Genomic DNA, 20348 nt, shown 5'->3' with positions numbered 1-20348 from the left:
ACTGGAATTTCTCTACCATAAATGCTATTCTCCAAGTGTTCTAAAGATACCACGTACCACAAAATGAGTAAGCCATGCCATTGACTCAAGAACTCTAAAATATATTTGAGATGACACAAACATAAAAATACATTAGGGGATGGAGAGGAGTGGACTGAGAACACTCTATTAGGTCCAAAGACTTTGCAACACTGGACATCTGACCATCACCCGCTGAACTGGCTGCGTTGTCCTGGATCTTTTTTTTTTTTTTTTTTCCAGTACGCAGGCCTCTCACTGTTGTGGCCTCTCCTGTTGTGGAGCACAGGCTCTGGACATGCAGGCTCAGCAGCCATGGCTCACAGGCCTAGCCACTCCACGGCATGTGGGATCCTCCTGGACCGGGGCACGAACCCGTGTCCCCTGCATTGGCAGGCGGACTCTCAACCACTGCGCCACCAGGGAAACCCAGTCCTGGATCTTTGGCAGGAGTCAGCTGACATTATGTCAGGGACTAATTTCACAAGCATCAAGAGAGAAACCAGTATGACTCTGAATTCAAAATTTATCAGGGCTCATGCTGGTTGCACAGAAACACCACTGGCTGCACAAGTAAAGGAAAGACGGCTGAAGTGGGACTCAAACCAGCACTGGGACCTTCAGAGGTTGAACGGAATGGCCCCTGAGAAGTGCTGATGGGCACTGGTGTCGGAAGATGACCAAAAGAGAGAGGTAGATCTGTGCAGGAGGGCAGAGTGATAGGGGACCCTGCCAGAATGTCTGGGAAGGCACTGCTCACCCCTCTCCATGTCATACACATTTCCAGAAGATGCCATAACAGAAGTTAGAAATGCTGCTCTTATAATTTCATCCAAGTCCAGCTCTGCCTGTCACACTCCTGCAAGGTATGGATGGCACCAAGATCGTTAATTCAGACCCAGTGATAAAGGCAGAGCTCAGGGGATGATGAAGGTCACATAGTCTATCAGTGAAATGACTGGGAATAAACTCAGATGGGTGCTCTCGGTAGCCTGTGCCCCATCTTTAACAGTCTAGTTTTCTACTCCATATCACTAAATATGGCAGATATCTGCTCTACATACAGTAATGGCTCATCATAAGGATATAAAAATAGAACTTCATTACCAAAGCTGCAGAAGAGATCTAGATGTAATGAATTAATTTAATTTACCGCTGTGTCTATCAACCCTGTGGGTGTTTTAGGTTCAGATAGGAGACATAAGCTGAAAAACTTTAAAAAGGATACCCAAGGCAGAGAGAAGCACAGTTAAAAGATGTTCCTAAGAGATCTCACTAGGCAGGGACTGCTGATTAATATCTGTTAGGTTAGATAGTATCTGTACTCTCTGAGAGAGAAAAGTTGTTTATGGTCTAAGCCTGGGCTCCTCTCAGGAACTTGTTTCCTCAGTAGCCAAATGTAAAGGTTCCTGTTTCTCCTACCTAATAGTCACACTAAGGAATAAAAGCAGGACAAAACCATAGACACTCTTGGATGCAACGTAACTTTATCTAGTCCTAGTCCTGTATGTACAGTTCCCTCTTAAGCCTGAATTTGGCCTGAAAGAATTACAGTTCTCAATACTTACAACCAAATTCTTTGCAGAGATAACACACATCACCACAGTCCCCGCCACACTTGAAAAGCAACCAACAGAGTTGTTAATCAGCTCAAGGGCCATTCCAACAGGGAATTTTACAGAGTCATAATGAAACCAAGCAAATATTAGCTTTCCCTTAACCTGCCTTTCAGATTAATTCAGGATTTGGGCTTGCTCTTAGCCACCCACTGACTTATCAATCCAAATCAACATTTGTAGCCTACAGAATGAAACACTGCCAGCAGAACATCTCATGAGAGGGCAAATGGGAAAGGAAACAGCTATTTTTTTTTTTTTTGGAAAGGGCAAGATTTTATTTTATTTTAATATAGTTGATTTATAATGTTGTATTAATTTCTGCTATACAGCAAAGTGATTCAGTTATACATATATATACATGTATACACACACATATATATGTATACACAGTCTTTTTTTAAAGTTTTATTTTCCATTATGGTTTATCACAGGACACTGAGTATAGTTCCCTGTGCTATACAGTAGGATCTTGCTGTTATCCATTCTCTATGTAATAGTTTGTATCTGCTAATCCCAACCCCCCAATCCATCATACCCTCCCCCCCAACCCTCCTTGACATCCACAAGTCTGTTCTCTGTGTCTGTGAGTCCGTTTCTGGGAAATAGCTCTTTAATCCAAAAGGGTGGAGCAGGAAATGCCCCACAGGTTCTTCATCCAGGCCAGCCTTCAAGGTACATATGAGACAACAGGATAAACAATTATCTGTGTGTGACCAAGCTAATGCTCAGTTAAAAAAATGTGGCCCCAAGATCCTGACAGAAAGAGCAACTCATCATTGTGTATCGATGGGCAGATGTAATTCAGCCAAAGGCATGACATTTAAGGCCATTCTTGTTGGACAGGGGCTCAAATGGTGAGACCAAGGTCCAGAAAGTGAGAGAAAGAATAACTATGAGAAGAAAGCAAATTGGGGGGTGGGAGGAAACATTCTTAAGAACCCTGAGAAGCACAGCATACTTTGTGGCCTGACGTATGCTAGAGACCTAGCACCCCCCAAGCAAACGTAGACTGAATCATGAATTTCTAAAGGTCTAAACACTTCTGGGACTGAGAAAATGGAGCATTATACCCCTGGCAGCAATGTTGTTGACAATTCCTCAGATTTTAATTAGCTCCCACGAGCCAGCATCAGAGAAGCGTAATCAGGGTAGAAAGGTTAAAAAGAATACATTTTCTTTTCTTTTCTTTTTTTAAAATAAATTTATTTGTTTTTGGCTTCGTTGGGTCTTCGTTGCTGCACGTGGGTTTTCTCTAGTTGCGGTGAGTCGGGGCTACTCTTCGTTACGGTGCGCGGGCTTCTCACTGCGGTGGCTTCTCTTGTTGCGGAGCACGGGCTCTAGGTGAGCGGGCTTCAGTAGTTGTGGCTCACGGGCTCTAGAGTGCAGGCTCAGTAGTTGTGGCACACGGGCTCTAGAGCACAGGCTCAGTAGTTGTGGCGCACAGGCCTATTTGCTCCGCGGCATGTGGGATCTTCCCGGACCAGGGCTCGAACCCATGTCCCCTGCATTGGCAGGCAGATTCTCAACCACTGCACCACCAGGGAAGCTCAATACATTTTCTAGAATGTGGTAGGCTCACCATGTATCTGTACATCTGGGGATTAAAATAATTAATGCACATAACCATGTCTGGCATATACCATGGGCTTAATAAAGGGTAACTATTATGCTATCTATGCCAGTAGCTATAAAAATGTGATCCACAGACCCCTCAGGCAGTTTGCAAGGCCTACTGTATTTTCATAATAATTCTAAAATGTCGTTTGCTTTTTTAATTGTGTGGATAGCAACACTGATGGTGCAAAAGCAACAGTGGGTAAAACTGCTGGGGACCTAGCACAAATCAAGGCAGCAGCACCAAACTCTATGCTTTACTGCCACATCCCTGGAACAACGCCCAGTGTCTCATAAGAATGTTCTGAGTGAAATATAAAGATTATTAATTTTATTAACAATAAACTCTTGAGTATACATCCTTTTAATAGCCCATCTGACAAAATGGGAAGCATGCCTAAAGCACTTCTGTTGTACAAAGGTCAGTGGTTTTCCTGAGGAAAAACACCTGTGCAATTGTCGTCATTATTATGAGCTAAACTAGGTGCTTATTTCATGGAATGACATCTTAATTAAAAGAATGACAAACTATGGTTAATAGTTTGAGTATTAACCATAATACTCTCTTGAGTAACAGAGAGATATTTTCTTAAAAATGAAAGAAGCCTGTCACTTGAAGGAAAACAACTGATAGTACCTATTGCCAAGTTTATCATTCGAGCTTTCAAGTAAAAACTAGAATTTTGCAAAATGTTTATCTGCCACTGTGAAGTTGACAGCTTCCCAGCACTTAAAGACTCTTCTGATTAAGTTGTTGATATTAATGAATGATTTAAAAATATTTTATAATAAAATGTGGCAACATTTGAAAGCTCTGCATAACTCAGTGAACCAATAATTTCCCAAAGGTCAATGCATGATGTTACAAAAGCATCATGGGTAAAAGAATCCATTTAACATGCAGAATAGACCAATGGATTGTTATGTATCCAAATACAAAAATTTCTTTAATATGATTTCAGATCCCACATAGCAAATTAACTTTTGAGGAACTATTATTGCTGAGTTTTGACGTAGTATCAGAGAAGAATATCTACAATTAACTGAAAAGGCTACTAAAAATACTCCTTCCCTTTCCAACTATATATCTGTTTGAGGGCAATTCTTTAACCAGATATAAGAATTCAAAAAAAAAAAAAAAAAAACCAGAATCTAGCTCTCTTCTAAGTCAGACACAGATTTATAAAAATGCAAAACAATGTCACTCATTTTTTTAATTTTTAAAAATTCAGTTGTTTTTCATAGAAGTATTTTATATAACATGTAATGGATTTACTATTTATTATTATTTAATTTATTTATTGAAGTACAGTTGATTTATAATATATTAGTTTCAGGTGTACAACACAGTGATTCAATATTTCTATAGATTATACTCCATTTAAAGTTATTATAAGATGTTGGCGGGCTTCCCTGGTGGCACAGTGGTTAAGAATCCGCCTGCCAATGCAGGGGACACGGGTTCGAGCCCTGGTCCGGGAAGATTCCACATGCCGCGGAGCAACTAAGCCTGTGCGCCACAACTACTGAGCCTGTGCTCTAGAGCCCACGAGCCACAACTACTGAAGCCCATGCACCTACAGTCCGTGCTCTGCAACAAGATAAGCCACCATAATGAGAAGCCTGCACACTGCAACGAAGAGTAGCCTCCGCTCGCCGCAACTAGAGAAAGCCCACACGCAACAGCAAAGACCCAATGCAGCCAAAAATAAATAAATAAATAACAAAAAAAACCCCATCCTTAAAAAAAAAAAAAAAGATATTGGCTATATTCCCTGTGCTGTACAATATATCCTTGCAGCTTATGTATTTTTTTTTTTTTTTTTTTTTTTTGCGGTATGCGGGCCTCTCACTGCTGTGGCCTCCCCCGCTGCGGAGCACAGGCTCCGGATGCGCAGGCCCAGCGGCCATGGCTCACGGGCCCAGCCGCTCCGCGGCATATGGGATCCTCCCAGACCGGGGCACGAACCCGTATCCCCTGCATCGGCAGGCGGACTCTCAACCACTGCGCCACCAGGGAGGCCCAGCAGCTTATGTATTTTATCATAGTAGTTTGTACCTCTTAATCCCCTCCTCTCTTCCCTCTCCCCACTGGTAACCACTAGTTTGTTCTCTGTATCTGTCAGTTTGTTTCTGTTTTGCTATATTCATTTGTTTGTTTTAGTTTTAAGATTCCACATATAAGTGATAATACACTGTATTTGTCTTTCTCTGACTTATTTCACTAAGCATAATTGGGTTTATTATTTTTAAAGGAATTAACAAATAATCATTTTCTCATAAAACTGATAATAAATTAGAATTTAAAACAATTCTAATTCTAACTCAGTTTTAAATGTGTAACGTGATAGATATAATCCTCATAAACTAAAGCGTTTTGGGATCCTTGGTAATTTTTAAGAGCATAAAGGGGTCTCAAGACCAAAATTTAGAGAATCAGTGGTCTCTATAAAAGGCCTAAGTTAGGTGATGGCTGTGATTGGAAAGCAAAGCTTTCCCTACAGCTAAGATGAAACCCTGTTCCATTAGGCTATGTGATTCTAATCAAGTGGCTGAGACCTGAACCTTGAAAAGTGCAGCTTAGGAAGCGTTCTCTGTTTGTTTCTGGATAGGAGGTAGATTAAATGAGAGTATAAAAAGAGTAAGACAGCTCACATTGAGAATTAAAGTGAAGATTAAAGAATCATTATCTCGAAAATTGAATCCCGGCAGTCGGCAAGGGGCCCAGCCGTTACCCATTCATCACCAAAGGGCTTCCCGCCAGCTTGAAGGGCCCTAAATGCTTCCCTCTTCCATTTGGGTTGAAGATCAGTCACCTTGGGAGCAAGGAGGGGGCCGGGTACCTTTGATACAGAGGTTGCTGGGCCTTCTGCAGCCTGCTCTGCGGCCAGTACAATGGGGTGCACAGAGAAAAGGTGGGCTTCAGGCTGCAGAGGGCGGCATTAAACCTCTGCTCCCAACATTAGCTTACCTTTCAGCAAAGACTTCACTCTCATTAACGCTGGAAACCACAGTTGTCAATTCCAGAAGGCTTTGCTCTGGAGGCCATGTATATCTAGGCCTCAGGACAGATGTCACTCACCTGTTTCTGCCTCTCCTCATCTTAGTAGCTGAATTACTTCCAGTTGTGTCCCTCCTAAATAAGCTTATTAATAGAAGGATAATTTCTGTTATGTGCCCAATTTTGAGTAAAGAACTCTATATGAAACTATTTCAAGACACAGTAATTACCCACAGCAGCCTAGCTGGGAAAACTAAATACATACATGTGAAGAAGAAATAAAGTGTAAAATAATGGGCGAAACTGTGTTGCCTAAGACATTTAGACATAAGACAACTTATAAGAAGGTACAACTTCCATTGTAATACATATACCCAAAAGAAATCAGAGAAGAGAAATGATCAGATCTTCTCTTCTTACTTTTTTCCCTAATGAGTCCTTTATCTAAAGTTCTTTATGTTTCTAGAATAGGTCCACATTACATGGAGACTAAAGAAGAAGGGAGGGAAAAGTTCTATCATGAAGTTAAGAGGGTCCCTCCAAGGGAGATACAAAACGATCTGAGAGAAAAGACATTCCAATGGTTTGGAATGCCATTTCCCTTCAAAATATGATTCACACAAGTAGTTCACATAGTAAATACTTATCTTTTTTTTTCTGGTATCAATGGGAGAGTGCTGACAATTTTGGAAGGATTTTCAACAAAGCAAACAGAGGCGATTCTCGAGATATATTTGAATCTCTTAAGCAGAGACAGATACAACTAAATATTGATTTCATTTCTGCTGTTTTTCTAAATTCATCTTTGGAAATGCTGTCCTTTAATGACTAAAGACACTCTGGTGTTCATAAGAAACACACCTCTATGTCTGTGAGTCTGTTTCGGTACTTAGAGAACAAATCTATGGTTATGGGAACGGGGCGGGGGGAGGGGTAGATTGGGAGTTTGAGATTGACATGTACACACTGCTATATTTAAAATATATAACCAACAAGGTCCTACTGTAGAGCACAGGGAACTCTACTCAATATTCTGTAATAACCTATATGGGAAAAGAATCTGAAAAAGAATAGATACTTGTATATGTATAAGTGAATCACTTTGTTGTACACCTGAAACTAACACAACACTGTTAATCAATGGGGAAAAAATTGCTAAAACTACAAAAAAAGAAGAAAAGAAAAGAAAAGAAATACATCTCCTGAAGGGGGCGAGACTCTGGGAATAAGGTAAAGGTGAGGTGGAGAGGTCAATCTACTGTTTGCCATCATGTTCTGGCCCCTGTTACTTTCTCATAATGTGCACACATGCCTAATTGCTCCACTCAGAACCTCCACCCCATGTGATAAAATTGCTTCCCCAGTCTTGGTTGCAGTGCTAGGATTTTTATCCACCAATTTACCTGTTCCAAGAAGGCCTTGTCAAGTGAACTGGATGGTTCAGCTCATGGGATTTAAAAAAAGCTAGCGTGCTCTTTTCAAAATCGAAAAAGAAAGAAAGATATGTAACCAAGCCCTTATTTTTCTGTTGAGAGATAAAAAATCCTATGAAACAGAATGCCTTTGGGATGCTAGACATGTACATGTGGTTTCCTTGATGATTATAAACGGCTTCACTTATGAAATTATTAACATTCTGACTCACACCTTACTTTTGTAATTAGTCTAATTAGGGATAGTCAAATCTAGGCAACTATATCAAGTATATGATCTAGAAACCGCATTTTAAATGATTGCTCAGGCTAACTCAGAGTGGAAATATTTCTAAGGCACTGTATTGTTTAGGGAGACCTGATGACTGAAAGGTAGCCTAAAAGAAAAACAGCTACTTCACTACTTAATTTCTCGACTAGTCAGACATTCCACATAAGAAGAAAGGATTAGAGTGTCTTCAAATTAGAGCTAGCCTTAGTACACCGGTTTGGGAGCCCAGGTAGTCATTTGTTGGTAAGTTGTTTATTTCCTTCCTCCTGTCACTTGGTAACCTCCTACTGGACCTCAGGACCTCAAGCCCAACCATTCTGTGAACCTAGCAAACAAATTCTCTAGGGAGTCACCCATCATACTTGGTATAACGCTTTTCTAAATGGTCAAATTACCAGCTTTGCCATGCCAACTACAACAAGAGAAAGGCCATTTATTCTCACGGTGCAGATTTAAATTTTTAGGCTTCCGAGGTCTGAAAATAATCTTTTCATCTCTAAATTTAGACCACAGTCCAAGTGGCCATCAAACAATGGAGTGCATGCTTATTATCAGACAGCAGATGTTGGCCACTGGCAAAGCAAATCCCTGCAGCTTACAGATTCCAAACCTATGCTGGTGTTACATTTCTTTGGGTGTGCTCTTAAATCTGAGTCAGTTTGGAAGAAAAAGTGTTCCCGATTACATTGTGGAGAAGGCGCAAACAAAACGGCACTGCCCTTAGTTTAAACTTAGAAAGCAATTTATAATGCTCACACTTACAATGGGAAAAGAAAAACAATTATGTGTCTCTAAATCACGTATACTTATTTTTAAATTCTACGTGATTAAAAAGTCAGCTTGTGGCATGCTGCAAATGCTCTGGAGGCGTAACAGTTGGTAGATGAATTCCTAGTAGAAAGAACAAGTGTATTTTGACCTCTGCTTTCTTCCTCCCTGGGGTAGGGTGAATAATGCCCCTCTACACCCCTGCCAAGATGTTGAGTTCTAAATTCTCAGAACCTGTGAATAAGTTACCTTACATGGCAAAGATACTTTGCAGATGTGTTTAAGTTAAGGATCTTGAGATGGGAAGATTATCCTGGGTTATCTGGGTGGCCTCCATGTAATCACAAGTGTCCTTTTAAGAGGGAGGCAGGAGGGTTAGAGTCAGAGAAGGACTTGTGATGACAGAAGCAGAGGTTGGACCGGTACCTCTGCTGGAGGGGCCACCAGCCAAAAAATGCAGGAGGGCTTTTGAAGTTGGGAAAGGCAAGAAGCGGATTCTCTCCAGAGGACTGCGATGCTACTAACCCGTTTTAGACTTGTGACCTCCAGAGCTGGGTGATAACAAATTTGTGTTGTTTTAAGCCACCAAGTTTGTGGTAATTTGTTACACCAGCAGTAGGAAACTAATATAGTTCCATGGATAGGAAGCCCTGGGTTGAGGACATTTGACTGTGTTCCTGAAGCTCCAAATCAGACTGGAGCATCTCAGTGAGCAAGTACTACAGACACTGGGACCTGAGAGAGAGGCGGTTTTCTAAATTTTTTATGAGGCAACTGGAGTAAATAAAGGACAGGGTTGCTGACAAAAGCAAAGTCTCTCTGGATCTGGCCCAGAGCTTGTGTCCAACGAGAACAACATCAAACGCAGAAAGTACCTACCATAGACCCGTTATGGCCCATTAGATAACGTACACACATCACAGACAGCACATTCTCTAGTTCCCATAACACAGCTTTTTGGCCGCTACTCCCCCTCTGAACATCAAGGGTAGAAATACCTACATCTCAACGCTACCCGCTGAGTATATGAAAGATGCTGAAGGTGATGACCATCATGGCATAATGAATATTCCTGACACTGAGCCAGCATCCATTTGACCATCCTTCCTTCTTAACAGAACTCTGCTTTTGTACCGATATCTGCCTCTCTTCTGCCTTATGGCCCATGTTCCTCTGTGAAAGGACCCAACACCACTACAAAGGTGGCTCTGTTGACTAAGTCACCAGCACATGTTAGCTTCTAGGTCACACTCATCGCTTCATAAGTTGACCCATGATCCAGTTCTTCAATCGAAGGTGATCTCAGGATCCTTGCCTCGAAAATCAGTGCAGAAGAAACTTTCTTGCTTTTCCCTTGGACACTGTAATGCATGGATGTAAGGCCCAGAACTACAGCCACCATGCTGGCTGGGGACGTGAGCAGAGCCAAGGGATTAACTCAGCCAGGGCCTGGCTCCATCTCTAAACCTCCAGGTACGCCAGTCAAAAAAGTCCCTTGTCAGCTACTCTACCTGAATTGGGTTTTCTGTTCTTTTTTTGATGAAAGCCTCTGAAATGATCATTGTGGAGGTGAAGTTCTGACGTATGACCTGTGCTTCGTATATTCACTTCAGAAGCTGAGAGGGATACCAACTTCTAAGTATCAGAACATTAAACTGAGCACTGCTTTAGTGAATTCTTATATTCCCTTCCCTTACCCCGTGAAGTAGGAATTATTATTCTCTTTTTTACAGAGAAGAAAACTGAAACATACAGAAGTTACAGAAATTTGCCTAAAGTCATAAGTAGTCAATGAGCAAGCAGGGATTCTAACCTTGCCTGCTGGAATCTAAACCCATCTACTTTACCATTCTAGTGCTGCTTACTCTCAATAGCTTCATAAAATTCAGAAAAATAGTTATCTTTATTAACGCTTTAAATTTATATTATACTGCTTAGATGTTCTCTTAATGAACTCCAAAATGGATTCAGAAATAAATCCTGAAAATCATAAAGTTTTAGCTCTTTTTCTAAATGACTCTGAGCTGGGCACATGAGTTACTCTCTCAGAGCCTTGGATTCTTCACCAATAAAATGAAGTGAACAATATAAAATCCATGTTGAAGAAAATGAATGGGAGTGTGGTCTAGTGACAAGAGTGCGGGGTACTTTGTTCCCGCTCTGCCTGTGTGACTTTGGTCAAGATGCTTTACCTCTCTGTGTCTCTGTTCACTTCTATGAAGTCAAGTCACTTGTGGCTTTATATTCTATGATTCTGTGTCTATCCAACCCACTGAGCTCTTGAAAGGGTAGTTCTAATTTATTAAAATGGTGAATGAATGCCTATGGCTTCATTGGGTAAAACTGATGAGCACCAAGAATTTTACCACTGCTTTTTAATGCTACCCAGCTTGCTCTTACCCATGATGTTACCCAGCTTGCTCTTACTAATAGTAAAACCTGAGATTGAGGAAGTAAAATCTTAAAATGCCAGCAGTTACTGACCATGGTGAGGAAGTGGTCATTATCAAAGCATCACTGCACACTGCTAATCACTTACATCGAGGAGATGAGCTGTGGAAACTTGATGGCCTTTCTGATGACTGTCCTGATTGCTGGAGGAGAAAGAGCCCTTCCTATGTCAGAGGTCAGATGGCATAATAACACTCTCCAGATTTAGTTGGGAAGATTTACTGGGGAAAGTCTCATGCCCTCTGTGCTCTGAGCTCCAGAGCTTCCTCCGGGCTGAACGTCTGGTCTGTGTTACAAAGTATCCAAATACCTAGACTTCTGAGCAGAAAAGGTCAGGGAGAAAGTTAAATCCATCCACTCCAAGGAGATTTGGAAAATTCATCATGCTAATTTCTCTGAACTTGCTTGGTGCCTCTCTGTCTCGGGCTGTGCACTTGGTGCCACTTTTGCCTCATTTCAGTAGAACAAGGATACTATTCAGATCACTGAGAACAAGGTCACAAGGCCCTGAAAACCTGAAAGGCAAAGCCTGCAAAGACAACTGGACATTGTTGTTCTAAGAAAGAACCACTCTGTTTACGACGGGGCCCAATGAACAGGCACTGGCTGTCAGACCCCCAGAGGCATGTGATGCGCAAGCGCCCCACCGCCTGACTCTGCAGCAAGCTGAACATCTAAGAAAGCACCCAGCTCTTGTTCATCTCAGCTCTCCATTTAATTTTGGGACATGTCTACTTGTTTCCTTCTCTACGGGCTTCCTTGGCTGAGGAATAAGGATAAAAGTTCAGGCTGCTTTCTAGAACATTCTACTTCTCACAACAGTAGTAGCCAATATTTACTAAGAGCTTCCTGTGTGTCAGACTCTCTGCTAAATGCTGTATCTGAATTATCACTTAACCCTCATGACCACCATGTAAGAATAGAAAGGACAGATGCGGCAGGAACTGAGTTTCTCCAACACAGATGGCCGTTGTTAGACTAATCCTCACTTTATTTTTTATTTTTTGGGGGGTACACGGGCCTCTCACTGTTGTGGCCTCTCCTGTTGCGGAGCACAGGCTCCGGACACGCAGGCTCAACGGCCATGGCTCATGGGCCCAGCCGCTCCGCGGCATGTGGGATCTTCCCGGACTGGGGCACGAACCCGCGTCCCCTGCATCGGCAGGCGGACTCTCAACCACTGCGCCACCAGGGAAGCCCCTCACTTTATTTTTTATGTTGGCAAAGAAGCACTTCAATTTAATAAACGAACCAAGGATCTTGTAAATAGCGGGTCTGCTGAGGCAGTGGGGGAGTGAGTGCTGTACAGGAGACGGAGCCTCTCACCTCTGCACAACTGGACCCTACAAACTGCCCAGTCTCGCTGGCCTGGCTGCCCTGGACCTTGGCTCTCAGGGCACGCCATATGGGGACAGTCTCGTGGAGGTTGGCTATTTCTGCTAAATCTGTTTCCCTCCCTCAGTGGTTTTCTACCTTGGCCAGAGCATCCCCACTTGTGAAGCAGACAGCTTCATCCCCAGGACCGTTTCCCCAGCTGGCTGGCCACCCCCTCCCGTTAGAGGCAGCCCCGCAAAGCACCAGTGGGGCTCACGGTGCCGGTTCTGCCAGCCCATCTCTGCAGCCTCCTGGGGTCTCATCCATCATATGGAGATAATTAGTCTGTTGTTTCTAAAATAGTCAACCAGCCTCATAATCACTTTCTCAAAAACACTCAGGCGATTAAATGACCGATGATGACAACAGGGTAAAGAGAACAGAGAGAACAGATGATGTTTGCTGAGGTGTTAGGGAGGGAAATCTCTGAAATGAAGATGAAGCACAGATGGGACAGCAAAGGACTCAGGGACCTGAGGTGTCTGTCTTTACTCTGTTGGGAAAGCACTCAAATTGCTTTCATTTTAGTTTTTATGTCTTATTCACTGTGGAGAATAAATTGACGGTGAGGCAAACTCCCAGCCATGCATCCTTGATGTCTGTGCTTTCCTGGCCTCCCCTTCTCTCCCTCCCGCCCTCGCCCAGCATCCCTGCACAGTTCTGAAAGAGCAGGGTCCCTGCCCTGGATGCAGAGCTTGATTCCCATCTTGGCCTCTTTTTCACATGTTGCAAGAACCTTGTCCAAATTATTTTGCTTCTCTCAGGCTTAGCTGCCTAGTGTACAAAGTGGGAATCTGGCTGCCACTATCTCTGGCTGTTTGCTGTGGGATAAACTCAGATAAGGTAAAACTCAGGTTCTAGCACAGAACCTGGCACAAAGCTGGTGCTCAGTCGATGGTAGTTTTTCCCTCTCCTGACAGACTCTCTTCTCCATCACAAGAATGCAAGCTACTCCGAGGGTGGGCCTCACATCGACTGATCAAACAGAGGCAGAACACCTGTTATGCATGGATCTCTGTGGCGCTCTGGACTGGGAGCCAGTGCATGATCACAATGAGTTCTGACCCTACTGTGCCATCTATCGGCGGGCAAGTCACCGAATGCCTCGGATTCTCCACTTCCTCATCTCTAAGCTAGGACTCACAATGCCTGTTTCATCGGCCATGCAGGGCTAGCCAGTAGATTGAGACCAGGTGTGGAAAATCTTCTTGTGTCTCCTATGGAGCTACATAAAAGTTAAGGTCTGCCTCCCCCCACCCCCATGTCTGTTAACACAGTCACCCATCCTGTCCCATCAGCAATGCAAAGACCATCTGTAACCCCTTCCTCTGCCTCCTATTTCCAACTGGTGGCCAAGATATGCCAACCCTACTTTTAGGATGTGTCTGACCCCTTGAGATCACTTCTTGCTGTTAACACCTGTATTAAATTTTTTTTCCTGCTGTGACAAATCAGCACAAACTTGGTGGCAAAACAATACCAATTTACTATCTTAACAGTTTTAGAGATGAGAAGTCTGACCCAGATATGGGTAAACCCAGACTGGGCTAAAATCATGGTGTGGCAGGGTGCATTTCTTTCTGAAGGCCCTAAGGGAGAATCCATTTCCTTGCTTTTTCTAGCTTCTAGAGGCTTCTGGCATTCCTTGGCTCATGGGTTCTTCCACCAGGAGACTTGAGCCAGGCCCTGCTCATGTCCCCAACCCTCTAACTCTCGTCTGCCACCTTCTTTCACTTTTAAGAACCCTTGTGATTACTTTGGGTCCACTCCAGAAATCGAGGAGATTTCCCTACTTTAAGGCCAGCTGATAAGCAGCCTTAATTCCTTTTGCAATTAAATTTCCCTTTGTCATTTAACATATATATAGGTTCCAGGGATATGGACATCTGTGGGATCACTATCCTGCCTACCACACCACACTTGCTCGTAGAGGACAAGTTCTGAGAAGTCCTCAGAACTTCTCATCTAGGGCACTGCAGTGATGTCCCAATGGGCCCCCATACCTCCAATGTATCCCCGCTGCAGTCCTTTGGATGGTTATCTTGCTAAAATAGATTGACCGGTGCTAAATACAGTGTCTGAGATATGGCAGGTGATCAACAAACATTTTAATAGCCAAAAAATGTTTGAAATTAGTGCTCACTCTGTGCCAGGCACACTTTAAAGCACTTTGCATACATTTACTGATTTAATCATCGCGTCAACCAAACGAGGGAAGCATTAACACTATGTCCATTGTAACAATGAGAAAACTGAGGCACAGAGACGTGGTCACATGTTCACTCTCACAGTGAGAGTGGCAGAGCAAGAATTTAAGACCAGGCAGCCTAACTCCAGAGTCCTGTGCTCGTAACTACCTCAGGGGCTTCCCTGGTGGCGCAGTGGTTGGGAGTCCGCCTGCCGATGTGGGGGACGCGGGTTCATGCCCCGGTCCGGGAGGATCCCACATGCCGCGGAGCGGCTGGGCCCGTGAGCCATGCCTGCTGAGCCTGCGCGTCTGGAGCTTGTGCTCCACAACGGGAGAGGCCACAACAGTGAGAGGCCCGTGTATCACAAAAAAAAAAAAAAAAAAAAAAAAAACTACCTCATTATTTTTTTAAAATTTTATGTGTGTGTGTGTGTGTGTGTGTGTGTGTGTGTGTGTGTGTACACACCACACTGCACAGCTTGCGGCATCTTAGTTCCCCGACCAGGGACTGAACCCGGGTCCCCGGCAGTGGAAGCATGGAGTCCTAACCACTGGACCGCCAGGGAAGTCCCTACCTCACTGTTACTGAATAAAAGAATAATTTAGTCCTCAAGAACCTTTCATAGTCATTGCTATAATGTTATTATATAAATAATATGGATGGGAATTAGACTCAGGTGGACAAAGGTTTGAATTTTTATGCCACCCCTGTGTGACTCTGGAAAGTTATTTAATCTGTCTTTACCTCAGTTTCTTCAACTGTAAACAGGAATAATACCATCAACTGCATATTTTCGTTGTGAGAATTAAATGAGGTAATACTTACAGAGTGCTTAAGACAATGCTCAGGACACAGTGGGTACCATGTAAATGTCAACGCCTCCCCCCAGCAGCTGTAAGGCCAAGTAGTATAAAATACACAGGAACAGTAACATGTCACACTCCAAGACTGAATACAGTTTAACTGCTGGATTTTTCAAGACACTCTGCTCTAACACCACCCTACCTTTCCACTCTTCCTTATTCTACTCTTATAATTCAGCCAATCTCAACTCCTTGCCACTCTTGGAATATGAATTCTTTTTTGCCTCTGGGCTTTGTTGAAGTAGCTCCTTTCACCAAAAATACCTCTCCCTTATATATCTACCCATCTATGTTCTTTATGGACACTTTTCCAATCCCCCTCCTCTGGTCACCTACTGTCCTTTATCTGTACTTTTACTGTAGCACATCTGACCTCATGTTTTATCGAGTTGCCTGTCCACACATATTCACTCCTTTGTCTGTGAGGTCCCTGTTTTCTTCATCTTTGTAAGCCTCAAATGACTAACATGCATTGGAAGTCAAAAAGATTTGTGCCGATGAGCTGAATGTGGAAACAAGTAAGGTGTGGTCCCAGTACTAAGTCCCAGTAAGAAAATAAACAGGTATACAGATACTCCACCTGAGGTGGAAAGTCACACATGCCCTGTTAGAAATTCCACAATGTGGCGGGGCAGGGTGATGGAGGAGGAGATTGAAAAAAAGACAACATGGAGGAGGTATCTGTGTGTGTATGTCTCAGGGAGAAGCTGTTTGGAGAGAATCTAAAGAGGCCTAGAAATACTGCCTGAGTGCCACAGATATACCTACTGCTAAGTTATCTTACTTTGTGTGTGAGTATTTGTGTTGGGGCCCAAGACTTATTTTGGTGGTGATCAGTAGACATTTTTCCCCTCCTCAGCATGAGAAAAGGCTGCAGCATTTAGGTGGGGGGTGAATTTTGGTCTAGGGCTCAGGTTATTCAGTGACTGGGTGAGAGCTGATACAGGTAGCAGCTTTCTTTGCAGAGAGATTATGAAGAAACCTGCCACGGAGAAAGCGCTCAGAGAATGACAGAGGTCAGGAAGGCACCAACTTTGAGCTGTGAAGTGACAGGTGATTTTTATTTTGCTAAATTTAGAATTTAGCAGAAAGAGCTAGTTGGCCTCTTCTGGAGGGATAACTCAGGGGCTACAGATTTATATTCAAGGAAACCCTACTAAAATTGTAGTGTGCGAGAAGCAATGGCCTCCAATGAACAGGCAAAAGATTTTCTAGGGCATGTGATGGATAGGGATATTAAAAAAGAAATGTGACAGTATGGTGGGCTGCTACTGCTAGAGGTTTTTTTTTTTTTTAAACCTCTTCACTATCATATAATCTTTTGATCAGATTGCAAAAACTTCCATCACAATATGACTTGGAATTAGTTTGGGCAAATCCCTGTAACCCTGAACCAGTTAGCAGGATTCTTATGGATTTCAGGACACTTGCTTTCTCTTTCCTAAAAGCTGAGGTCCCCTGCAGTTTATCTGGCCAACACCACCTGCTCGTAGAGGACAAGTTGCACCACCTGCCCTGAAAACCCTGAGTCCAGATCTTTGGCTGGGTTAACTTTTTTTTTTTTTTTTTTTTTTTGCGGTACGCGGGCCTCTCACTGTTGTGGCCTCTCCCGTTGTGGAGCACAGGCTCCGGACACGCAGGCTCAGCAGCCATGGCTCACGGGCCCAGCCACTCCGCGGCATATGGGATCTTCTCGGACCGGGGCACGAACCCATGTCCCCTGCATCGGCAGGCGGACTCTCAACCACTGCACCACCAGGGAAGCCCTGGGTTAACTTTTTGACGTTAAAATTTTGACTTCTGTTGGGTTCAGATTCCTACGCATAACAATGAGTCACAGGAGTGAGTTACCTCACAGATGCAGTAAGCAAGATAAAAAGATGAAGCTTGTAAGAAGCCATTCTGTATGTATTGATAATATGTATAATATGTGGCTTGAGGGCTCATGGATACATATGCTGAAAAATTCTTTGGCAAATGTCGCGTCATGGGACAATGGAAACAGCGTGGAATCAGAGTCAGAACACCAATCAAGTCACAGCTCTACTCATCTTGTTGACATTCTAGATCTGGAAATTTTTCTGGAACCAGGTAAGGGTGGAAAGAATTAGTGAATGAACAAGTATCCCTTAACTCTTCCGAGTCCTATGTTCATCACCTACACAATGGAGGAGTGAAAAAAAACTAACAGCAGTAAACTAATATATATGAAGTATTTGGTAAACTGTCAGTTCACTATAGCATGCAATTCTCATTATCTAAACTTTTAATATTTTATCAAATGCAAGGGTAAGAGAAATCATAAGCAATAACATGAGCAAAGTTACAAATATTTTAAAGGATTAGAAACAAATGGGACCTAATGAAACTTCAAAGCTTTTGCACAGCAAAGGAAACCATAAACAAGACCAAAAGACAACCCTCAGAATGGGAGAAAATATGTGCAAATGAAGCAACTGACAAAGGATTAATCTCCAAAATTTATAAGCAGCTCATGCAGCTCAATAACAAAAAAACAAACAGCCCAATCCAAAAATGGGCAGAAGACCTAAATAGACATTTCTCCAAAGAAGATATACAGACTGCCAACAAACACATGAAAGAATGCTCAACATCATTAATCATTAGAGAAATGCAAATCAAAACTACAATGAGATATCATCTCACACCGGTCAGAATGGCCATCATCAAAAAATCTAGAAACAATAAATGTTGGAGAGGGTGTGGAGAAAAGGGAACACTCTTGCACTGCTGGTGGGAATGTGAATTGGTACAGCCACTATGGAGAACAGTATGGAGGTTCCTTAAAAAACTACAAATAGAATTACCATATGACCCAGCAATCCCACTACTGGGCATATACCATGAGAAAATCATAATTCTAAAAGAGACATGTACCACAATGTTCATTGCATCACTATTTACAATAGCCAGGACATGGAAGCAACCTAAGTGTCCATCGACAGATGAATGGGTAAAGAAGATGTGGCACATATATACTATATATTACTCAGCCATAAAAAGAAACGAAATTTAGCTATTTGTAATGAGGTGGATGGACCTAGAGTCTGTCATACAGAGTGAAGTAAGTCAGAAAGAGAAAGACAAATACCGTATGCTAACACATATATATGGAATTTAAGAAAAAAAAATGTCATGAAGAACGTAGGGGTAAGAAAGGAATAAAGACACAGACCTACTAGAGAATGGACTTGAGGATATGGGGAGGGGGAAGGGTAAGCTGTGACAAAGCGAGAGAGAGGCATGGACATATATACACTACCAAATGTAAAACAGATAGCTAGTGGGAAGCAGCCACATAGCACAAGGAGATCAGCTTGGTGTTTTGTGACCACCTAGAGGGGTGGGATAGGGAGGGTGGGAGGGAGGGAGACACAAGAGGGAAGAGATATGGGAACATATGTATGTGTATAACTGATTCACTTTGTTATAAAGCAGAAACTAACACACCATTGTAAAGCAATTATACTCCAATAAAGATGTAAAAAAAAAAAAAAAAAGAAACCTTTATGGCAACTGGCTACTCATTCAGAAACATCATTTCTATTCAGTCAAGTGAAAAACAATTTTGGGGGGTATGGCAGTTAAACCATCCCCAAGATTTTCTCTTAAAATGTCAGCCCTGAGTGAGGAGCTTTATGTCCCTGGAACATCTGGCAGGGAACCCATATGCTGACAACCAGACATGCTTGGCCACCTTCTATTTCTACTTCTGAGACTGCAGGAAAGAAGACTTATCACACAAAGCTTGAACCTCTCAGAATTCTGCTTGTGGAATGGAAGCAGCATGGGGTGCACCATGGAGTCTCATGCTGGGGTAGCCTTTCAGGTTTGCACATCCTGCCAGAACAGACAGAACATAATCTTTCTGCCTGAGGCCCAGGGTAGCAATGCTAAAGATTGCAGTCCTTAGAGCCTGGACACCATTCTGAGAGTTAGGGAGACTTCACAGAGCTAGGTGACTTAATCTAAGTGACTCCATTTACCTAACATGAAGCGGTTACCTTGGAGGACCCCCTGGTTGTGACATATTGTGTTAGAAAGAAGCAACCACTTTCAAAACTGACTCTCCACAGGGAATATGGGTCAGCTCAGCCTATTTTTAGTTCTGCTTTGGCAGTACCACAAAGGGAGTCTAAACTCACTTTTTTGGACCTTTGAATCATGCTGGCCTGTCCTCACCAAAGACCCCCCCACCATGGTGACAAATAGGACCAACCAAGGGTTGCCAGTGCAACTGCTGCCAAGTACCCCAGACACTCTTCCAGAGGCTTCTACGCTTCTGCTGATAAGTGCGGAGGATTCTTTCCCTTCAGAGATAGTCTGACAAAGATGGAAGGTCAATAGAAAGGGCAATAAGATGTATGAACCCCAAAGCAGTGTTTTCAAACAAACTGATCACATCTTGACAGTCTATTGCTCTAGTCTATAATTTGAAAGCATGTTCTAAGATGGATAGGAACAGGGAATAAGATAAAAGGCAACTATATTAAACCTGGGAAATTCCTTCTTCTTTAGACAGTGAAGTATTTGCAGAATTTGGTACTATGGAGCAGACTGATTATAATATGCAGACAAACTTCCTCTTGAAATGTTAATGGTAATGGACAGTCAACTGCCTTGCAGAACAAATTATGATCTTGTTTCAACATGGGTCGAAATGGTAGGAGTCATGTGTACTATAAGGATTAGAGAAATGATTTGAACAAGGTTTGTGAATGTTGAA

The 20348-nt window shown here is 42.8% G+C and overlaps 1 protein-coding gene across 3 annotated transcripts in view; it reads right to left on the bottom strand.

The window, feature by feature from the left end:
- Positions 1-20348, bottom strand: part of RYR3 (ryanodine receptor 3) — a gene marked incomplete at its 5' end in the record, with an annotated part of 560922 nt that overhangs the window by 142965 nt on the left and 397609 nt on the right. The window lies entirely within an intron of this gene.

Source organism: Mesoplodon mirus (assembly GCF_964341445.2).
Source record: "Mesoplodon mirus genome assembly, chromosome: 4".
NCBI lineage: Eukaryota > Metazoa > Chordata > Mammalia > Artiodactyla > Ziphiidae > Mesoplodon > Mesoplodon mirus.
This window is presented reverse-complemented; position numbering and strand designations above follow the sequence as displayed.